This window comes from Hordeum vulgare, chromosome 6H, assembly GCF_904849725.1.
Source record: "Hordeum vulgare subsp. vulgare chromosome 6H, MorexV3_pseudomolecules_assembly, whole genome shotgun sequence".
NCBI lineage: Eukaryota > Viridiplantae > Streptophyta > Magnoliopsida > Poales > Poaceae > Hordeum > Hordeum vulgare.
Genome location: NC_058523.1, coordinates 54,932,051 through 54,942,022, shown reverse-complemented (window position 1 = coordinate 54,942,022; position 9,972 = coordinate 54,932,051). Strand labels below are relative to the sequence as shown.

At 44.8% G+C, this 9,972-nt stretch overlaps 1 long non-coding RNA gene across 1 annotated transcript; it reads right to left on the bottom strand.

Moving 5' to 3' along the window:
• Positions 1–8,743: 8,743 nt before the first annotated feature.
• Positions 8,744–9,685, bottom strand: LOC123404277. Its single transcript, XR_006611713.1, has 2 exons — positions 9,021–9,685; positions 8,744–8,935 (listed from the first exon to the last, which is right to left on the bottom strand). It is a non-coding gene; the product is annotated as an uncharacterized LOC123404277 (long non-coding RNA).
• Positions 9,686–9,972: the final 287 nt, after the last annotated feature.

Genomic DNA, 9,972 nt, shown 5'->3' with positions numbered 1-9,972 from the left:
TCCAGGCCTCAGACGTCCGGAGAGAGCCGGACGTCCGGCCCTCGGACGTCCGGAGAGATCCGGAAGTCCGAGTTATTTTACTCTGGATTTCTCTGGTATAAGGTTCCGGATTTCCGTAGTGGTCGGGCGTCCGTCCCTCGGACGTCCGGAGGAAGCCGGATGTCCGAGGCATTGGTTCTATTTTCAGATAACAACAGAACAGTGGAGATGTGGTATGAGCAGAAAAGTTGAGATGTAGTTTGAGCAAGTTCATCACAAAACCTGTGATCCCCTCTTAATAGTGCGGGATCCTTAAAGACTCAAGAATCATAAAAGGGGTACTGATGATCCATACTTGAGTGTATACTTTTATTCGCTGATCATCACTCTGCACCACTAACGTCAAAGGAACTGATACCTTTGAGTTAGCCCTTTCACTTGAGCTTGATGTTGTTGTTCCTTCTTGGCTCAAGTTGAAAGCAAGACATGATGAAGTCTTCAAGCAGCTCTCCCATACACAATGTGGAAAGCCTAGCTTATGTATTCATCTTCATTTGTCCACCATGTGAACATCCACAAGAATCAAGCATGTAGTGCTCAGGAATGCTTATCTTGATCTTGTCCTTGTTAGCATATGAGCTTGTCCTTATCAACACATGATCATTAACAATAGTTTCAATGATATATTCGTGCTAATCCACTTGAACTTGCACACCACAATCTTGATGACGATCACCACTTGACATCATCCTTCATGGGTTGTATGAGATCTTCCTTTTGACGCAAGCCCATGGAAGCACACCTAACCCCCACATAGGACTCTCACAAAGACCATGGGTTAGTACACAAACACGTAATAGACAATGCTTACCATACCATGGGATCACTTGATCCCTCTCGGTACATCTTATACGCTTTGTGTGTTGATCATCTTGATTTACCCTTTGTCTGAGATCTTGATCAACCTAGTGTCTCTATGACCATTCTTTGGATAATACCTTGAATACCATCTTGGTCATCATATAAACTCCTTGAACCCAGCAGATGGACTTCAAGAAGTGCCTATGGACAAATCCTATAAATATAACTTAAGGCAACCATTAGTCCATAGGAATTGTCATCAATTACCAAAACTACATATGGAGATATATGCTCTAACAACGTGATGATGGCCATATCATGTCACTTATGAATTGCATGTGATGTTAATCCTTTTATGCACCTTATTTCTCTTAGAACGACGGTAGCATTATGAGGTGATCTCTCACTAAAATTTCAAGAAGAAATTGTGTTCTCCCCGACTGTGCACCGTTGCTACAGTTCGTCATTTTGAGACACCACGTGATGATCGGGTGTGATAGACTCAACGTTCACATACAACGGGTGCAAAATAGTTGCACACGCGGAACACTCGGGTTAAGCTTGACGAGCCTAGCATGTGCAGACATGGCCTCGGAACACATGAGACCGAAAGGTCGATCATGAATCATATAGTTGATATGATTAGCATAGGTATGCTTACCACTGAAACTATCCTCAACTCACGTGATGATCGGACTTGAACTAGTGGAATTGGATCATGAACCACTCAAATGACTAGAGAGATGTACTTTTTGAGTGGGAGCTTAGCAAGTAATCTGATTAAGTTAAACTCTAATTATCTTGAACATAGTCTAAGTCAACTTTGAATATATTTGTGTTGTAGATCATGGCTCACGCGACAGTCATCTTGAATTTTAATACGTTCCTAGAGAGAACGCTAAATTGAAAGATGATGGAAGCAACTTTGTAGACTGGGCTCATAATCTTAAGTTGATCCTACAAGCTGGGAAGAAGGATTATGTCCTTGATGCTGCACTAGGAGATGAACCACCCGCTACGGCTGACCAAGATGTTAAGAACGCTTGGTTAACACGTAAGAAGGAGTACTCAGTAGTTCAATGTGCAGTCTTGTATGGCTTAGAACCGGGACTTCAACATCGCTTTGAGCGTCATGGAGCATATGAGATGTTCCAGGAGTTGAAGTTTATCTTTCAGAAGAACGCCCAGATCGAGAGGTATGAGACCTCCGATAAATTCTATGCTTGCAAGATGGAGGAGAATTCGTCTGTGAGTGAACACGTGCTCAAAATGTCTGGGTACTCAAACCGTCTAGCTGAGCTGGGGATTGAACTCCCGCAAGAGGCTATCATTGACAGAATTCTTAAATCACTGCCGCCAAGCTATAAGGTCTTTGTGTTGAACTACAACATGCAAGGGATGAACAAGTCACCTGACGAGTTGTTCGCGATGCTGAAAGTCGCAGAGTCAGAACTCCGTAAAGAACATCAAGTGTTGATGTTGAATAAGACCACTAGTTTCAAGAGAAACGGCAAAGGAAAGAAGGGTAATTCAAATAAGAGCGGCAAACCTGTTGCCATTCCGACGAAGAAACCCAAAGCTGGACCTAAGCCTGAAACGGAGTGCTATTATTGCAAGGGTATTGGTCACTGGAAGCGCAACTGCCCCAAGTATCTAGCTAATAAGAAGGCGGCCAAAGAAAAATCAGGTATATTTGATATACATGTTATTGATGTGTACTTAACCAGCTCTCGTAGTAGTGCCTGGGAATTCGATACCGGTTCTGTTGCTCATATTTGCAACTCGAAACAAGAACTGTGGAATAGGCGAAGGCTGGCGAAATATGAAGTGACGATGCGCGTGGGAAATGGTTCCAAGGTTGATGCAATCGCCGTCGGCACAGTTTCACTTCATTTACCATCAGGATTAGTTATGAACTTGAATAATTGTTATTTAGTGCCTGCGTTGAGCATGAACATTATATCTGGATCTTGTTTATTGTGAGACGGTTACTCGTTTAAGTCAGAGAATAATGTTTGTTCTATTTCTATGAGTAATATCTTTTACGGGCATGCACCCAATGTGAGAGGATTGTTCATATTGAATCTTGATAGTGATAATACACATATACATAACATTGAGACCAAAAGAGTAAGAGTTAACAATGATAGCGTCTTGTTTTTATGGCACTGCCGCATAGGTCATATTGGTGTGAAGCGCATGAAGAAACTCCATACCGATGGACTTTTGAAGTCACTTGACTTTGATTCACTTGACACGTGCGAACCATGCCTCATGGGCAAGATGACTAAAACTCCGTTCTCCGGAACAATGGAGCGTGCAAGTGACTTGTTGGAAATCATACATATCGATGTGTGTGGTCCGATGAGCGTGGAGGCACGCGGCGAATATCGTTATTTTCTCACCTTCACTGACGATTTGAGTAGATATGGTTATGTCTACTTAATGAAGCAAAAGTCTGAAACATTTGAAAAGTTTAAGCAATTTCAAAGTGAAGTTGAAAATCATCGTAACAAGAAGATCAAATTCCTACGGTCTGATCGTGGGGGTGAATATATGAGTTTCGAGTTTGGTGCTCACTTAAGACAATGTGGAATTGTTTCACAGTTAACACCGCCTGGAACACCACAACGTAACGGTGTGTCCGAACGTCGTAATTGTACTTTATTAGAGATGGTGCGATCTATGATGTCTCTTACCGATTTGCCGTTATCGTTTTGGGGTTATGCATTAGAAACAGCTGCATTCACTTTAAATAGGGCTCCATCAAAATCCGTTGAGACGACACCATACGAACTGTGGTATGGCAAAAGACCAAAGTTGTCGTTTCTTAAAGTTTGGGGATGTGACGCTTATGTCAAAAAGCTTCAGCCTGAAAAGCTGGAACCCAAAGCAGAAAAGTGCATCTTCATAGGTTACCCGAAAGAGACATTTGGGTACACCTTCTATCTCAAATCCGAGGGCAAAGTGTTTGTTGCTAAGAACGGAGCTTTTCTCGAGAAGGAGTTTCTCTCGAGAGAATTGAGTGGGAGGAAGATATAACTTGATGAGGTTGTCGAACCTCTGATCCCTCTGGATGGTGGCGCAGGGCAAGGGGAAACCCCTGTCGTTGCGACGCCGGTTGAGGAGGAAGATAATGATGATGATCATGAAACTCCGGATCAAGTTCCTATCGAACCTCGCAGGTCGACGAGACCGCGTACCACTGGTACGGTAATCCCGTCTTATCAATTATGTTGTTAGACAACAATGAGCCTGCGAATTATGAAGAAGCAATGGTGGGCCCGGATTCCAACAAATGGCTGGAGGCCATGAAGTCCGAGATAGGATCCATGTATGAAAACAAAGTGTGGACTTTGGAAGTACTACCTGAGGCCGCAAGGCTATTCAGAACAAATGGATCTTTAAGAAGAAGACTGACACTGACGGTAATGTAACCGTTTATAAAGCTCGACTTGTGGCAAAGGGTTTTTCACAAGTTCAAGGAGTTGACTACGATGAGACGTTCTCACCCGTAGCGATGCTTAAGTCAGTTAGAATCATGTTAGCAATAGCTGCATTTTTCGATTATGAAATCTGGCAGATGGATGTCAAAACGGTGTTCCTTAACGGTTTCCTTAAGGAAGAGTTGTATATGATGCAACCTGAAGGTTTTGTCGATCCTAAAAATGCTGACAAAGTATGCAAGCTCCAGCGATCCATTTATGGACTGGTGCAAGCATCTCGGAGTTGGAATAAACGCTTTGATGAGGTGATCAAAGCATTTGGGTTTATACAAGTGGTTGGAGAATCTTGTATTTACAAGAAAGTGAGTGGGAGCTCTGTGGCGTTTCTAATATTATATGTGGATGACATATTGCTGATTGGAAACAACGTGGAGTTTTTGGAGAGCATAAAGGATTACTTGAACAAAAGTTTCTCTATGAAGGACCTAGGAGAAGCTGCTTACATTCTAGGCATTAAGATCTATAGGGATAGATCAAAACGCCTGATAGGACTTTCACAAAGCACATACCTTGATAAAGTTTTGAAGAGGTTCAAAATGAAACAGTCCAAGAAGGGGTTCTTGCCAGTTTTACAAGGTACGAGATTGAGTAAGACTCAGTGCCCAGCAACTGATAAAGATAGAGAGCATATGAGCACCGTCCCCTATGCTTCAGCCATAGGTTCAATCATGTATGCAATGCTGTGCACTAGACCAGACGTTAGCCTGGCCATAAGTATGGCAGGCAGGTTCCAGAGTAATCCAGGAGTGGATCACTGGACGGTGGTCAAGAATATCCTGAAGTACCTAAAAAGGACTAAGGAGATGTTTCCCGTGTATGGAGGTGACGAAGAGCTCGCCGTAAAAGGTTACGTCGATGCAAGCTTTGACACAGACCCGGACGACTCTAAGTCGCAGACCGAATACGTATTTATTCTTAATGGGGGTGCGGTAAGCTAGTGCAGTTCCAAGCAAAGCGTCGTAGCCGATCCTACATGTGAAACGGAGTACATGGCTGCCTCGAAGGCGGCTAAGGAGGGTGTCTGGAAGAAGCAGTTCATGACGGATCTTGGAGTGGTGCCAAGCGCACTGAATCCAATAACCTTGTTCTGTGATAACACGGGTGCCATTGCCTTAGCAAAGGAACCACGGTTTCACAAGAAGACCAGACACATCAAACGACGCTTCAACCTCATCCGCGACTACGTCGAAGGGGAGGACATAAATATATGCAAAGTGCACACGGATCTGAATGTAGCAGACCCGCTGACTAAACCTCTTCCACGGGCAAAGCATGATCAACACTAGAACTGTATGGGTGTTAGATTTATTACAATGTAATTCTCATGGTGATGTGAGGGCTAGATTATTGACTCTAGTGCAAGTGGGAGACTGTTGGAATTATGCCCTAGAGGCAATGATAAATAAGTTATTATTATAATTCCTGTGTCAAGATAATCGTTTATTATCCGTGCTATAATTGTATTGAATAAAGACTTAGATACATGTGTGGATACATAGACAAAACACTGTCCCTAGCAAGCCTCTAGTTGGCTAGCCAGTTGATCAAGGGTAGTCAGGGTCTTCTGACTATGTACAAGGTGTTGTTGCTTGATAACTGGATCACATCATTGGAAGAATCATGTGATGGACTAGACCCAAACTAATAGACGTACCATGTTGATCGTGTCATTTTGTTGCTATTGTTTTCTGCGTGTCAAGTATTTATTCCTATGACCATGAGATCATATAACTCACTGACACCGGTGGAATGCTTTGTGTGTGTCAAACGTCACAACGTAACTGGGTGGCTATAAAGATGCTCTACAGGTATCTCCGAAGGTGTCCGTTGAGTTAGTATGGATCAAGACTGGGATTTGTCACTCCGTGTGACGGAGAGGTATCTCGGGGCCCACTCGGTAATACAACATCACACACAAGCCTTGCAAGCAATCTAACTTAGTGTAAGTTGCAGGATCTTGTATTACAGAACGAGTAAAGAGACTTGCCGGTAAACGAGATTGAAATAGGTATGCAGATACTGACGATCGAATCTCGGGCAAGTAACATACCGAAGGACAAAGGGAATGACATACGGGATTATATGAATCCTTGGCACTGAGGTTCAAACGATAAGATCTTCGTAGAATATGTAGGATCCAATATGGGCATCCAGGTCCCGCTATTGGATATTGACCGAGGAGTCCCTCGGGTCATGTCTACATAGTTCTCGAACCCGCAGGGTCCGCACACTTAAGGTTCGACGTTGTTTTATGCGTATTTGAGTTATATGGTTGGTTACCGAATGTTGTTCGGAGTCCCGGATGAGATCACGGACGTCATGAGGGTTTCCGGAATGGTCCGGAGACGAAGATTGATATATAGGATGACCTCATTTGATTATCGGAAGGTTTTCGGAATTACCGGGAATGTACCGGGAATGACGAATGGGTTCCGGATGTTCACCGGGGGGGGGGGGGGGGCAGCCCACCCCGGGGAAGCCCATAGGCCTTAGGGGTGCCGCACCAGCCCTTAGTGGGCTGGTGGGCAAGCCCAGAGAGGCCCCTGCGTAGGAGATAAGAAAATCAAAGAGAAAAGAAAAAAAGGGGGAAGTGGGAAGGAAGGGAAGGACTCCACCTTCCAATCCTAGTTGGACTAGGATTGGAGGAGGAATCCTCCCCCCCCCCTTCGGCCGAACCCCTTGGGGCCTCTTGAGCCCCAAGGCAAGGCCCCTCCCCTCCCACCTATATATACGGAGGTTTTAGGGCTGATTTGAGACAACTTTTCCACGGCAGACCGACCACATACCTCCACGGTTTTTCCTCTAGATCGCGTGTGTGCGGAGCTCGGGCAGAGTCCTGCTGAGATTAGATCACCACCAACCTCCGGAGCGCCGTCACGCTGCCGGAGAACTCATCTACCTCTCCGTCTCTCTTGCTGGATCAAGAAGGCCGAGATCATCGTCGAGCTGTACGTGTGCTGAACGCGGAGGTGCCGTCCGTTCGGCACTAGATCGGAGCGGATCGTGGGACGGATCGCGAGACGGTTCGTGGGACGGTTCACGGGGCGGATCGAGGGACGTGAGGACGTTCCACTACATCAACCGCATTTATTAACGCTTGTGCTGTGCGATCTACAAGGGTACGTAGATCTGAAATCCCCCTCGTAGATGGACATCTCCATGATAGGTCTTCGTGTGCGTAGAAAATTTTTGTTTCCCATGCGATGTTCCCCAATAGCCTCCCCTTAGTTCTGTGCGGGAGGCTGGGGGTTCAACAAATGGCTGGTTGGTTGAAGATGCCCTTCAGCGGAGTATGCTCCAGCAGAAAATCTTCTGACCTGGGAATAAAAATCAACCGCTTGATTGATTTTAAAGGCCCGCTCATCAGCCTCTAGCATAATTTTTGAAAAAATTATGCTTTTCTATATTTTATTTATTTTACAGGTTGCAATCATCAACCAGAACCAAGGAGCAGCCGTACTAATTTGATCATATTAATCCTATTCCTAGTAGGTTGATAGTAACCATAATGCTTCAGTAACCACAGACGGTAATACTTTAGTAACCACACGAGTTTTTCTCTACTTAGTTGCAAGAACGGAGCGAGTAGAAACGAGGCACCCTGAAGACAGGTTAGATGGCCTGATTTACCCTTCTCAGTCCAGGAGAATAACACAGCCTCCATCCTCAAAATACCAGCAGAACCAACTCATCGGCCTGCAATCAGGATAACTACATATCATTCAGAGTTCAAACCGGGTAAACAAAAATACACATCAGGCACTAGTGCATCCAAAGTAACTACGGAGTTTATGGCAATCTGCAAGAGCTAAAACGAAATACATAGATGCCAAACCTTTCTCCCTTACAAGACAGTGTCATAAAACACACTTAAATCAGGACCAGGACCAATTCGCCACAACAAACTAGTCATCATGAATTGATGATACTTGGGGTAACTTGTCCAAATGAAACTAAATTTCAACCACGGTGGTTCAGTTCAGTTCCAAGTGGGCTTGCCACACGTTGACTAAAAAATAGGTACCAAGAAACATATTTTACATCTGACTTTTAACGGTTTAGCTGACAACAAAATGGCTCATGCAAATATCCGAGATGCAACCTTTATGTTTCATCAAGCACAGAAGAGCTTGTTGTGCATAGATTAATACCCAGGAGAAACAGGGGGGCAAACAAATATACCGTTCAGGAATGCAGTTCATGTGTTTGTGTTCAGAAATAATATTTGTAGATCTGGCCTTCAATAATTGTGAGGCGTGCTATTATGACCACCACAATACCATGGGTGGAAAAGCCACTTAAACTTTCAGTTTAGAACAATACATGAATGAGCTTCCTAACCTTCTATGCATTGCTTACACAAAAAAACTAAAAAACATACATGACCACAAGTTTGCTGCAACAAATTCAAGCAGAATTTGCCTGAGCAAACTGAACCTGAAAGCCAACAGATATATACGATCCATGTTGTAGGACACAGTACAACTTAGACAAACACCAGCAAGGTCTTGAATCACATGGAACCCTCTTCATCTCCTTAGCACTACCCAGATCTTGGTCCTTGGTACTACCAAGTATACATCTGAGAACTGCAAAAACAGGGCAGAGTAAATTACGTCTAGATTTTAACAATCTTTCTCTAGATGATAGAATATTCAACACGAGCACAATAACCATGAATCAGGGCAACTGTTTAAAGCGGTGGCCGAATATGTATCATCCGGTGGAATTCATCCATAGCCAAAACCATCCTCCCCATCCTCCCCATCCTCCAAAAGAAGTCCGATCGACTCCCTGCTTTCAGCCTGATTGTCAAGCAAAGTTTCTTCTTCAGATCGGGTATGCCCCAACCATCGGGTTGAATTTATCCATAGCACCAGCCATCAAGGGTCAAGCAAAGTTTCTTCTTCAGATCGGGTATGCCCCAACCATCAGGTTGAATTTATCCATAGCACCAGCCATCATACCCCACACATCTTGCAAAAGAAACGGAGGACTCGCTGATGCTATGGACAAATTCAACCAGAGGATCGGCTCCCTGCTTCTGCGCGCGCCTTGTTTTGTTTTGGGCAGCGGTGGCGACGAAAGAGACTCCCGGCGGGCAGGATACGTCGCAATCATCGGGTTGAAGCTGCCCATACCACCGTGGGGCGTCGAGACCCGCCGCTGAAGGGTAGGATGGATGGATGGATGATATTGACACCTTCAACCAGAGGATGGCGTACGCAGCAGCGCGCTGGCCATCGGTCGAGTAAGTGGTGTGCTCTCGCCGAGAAGAGGGTCCGTGCGTGCAGGGGCGGCGTCGGCTAGTCGCGTCACGCTGGGTTGGTTAGGGTTTGTCGGAGTGGTGCCGCACCATGTCTTGGACCGACGGCCCAACGGCTCACGCTCGCTGCTGGTTCAACGTCGAAGGACGCCCCATCAGTGCGGGCCATTGAAACTAGTAGTACGGTTTTCCTTTTGTGTGGAAACCTTAATTTTATTTGCCTAAAAAAATGTAGACTCTATTAATTGACAAGATTTTATCCACGACACGTTTGAAGCATCTTAATTGAGGCCTCCATGCCTTCTCAATCTATACCTACCTAATAATAAAGAGGCTATTGCTTTCGTCGGAAAACCCACC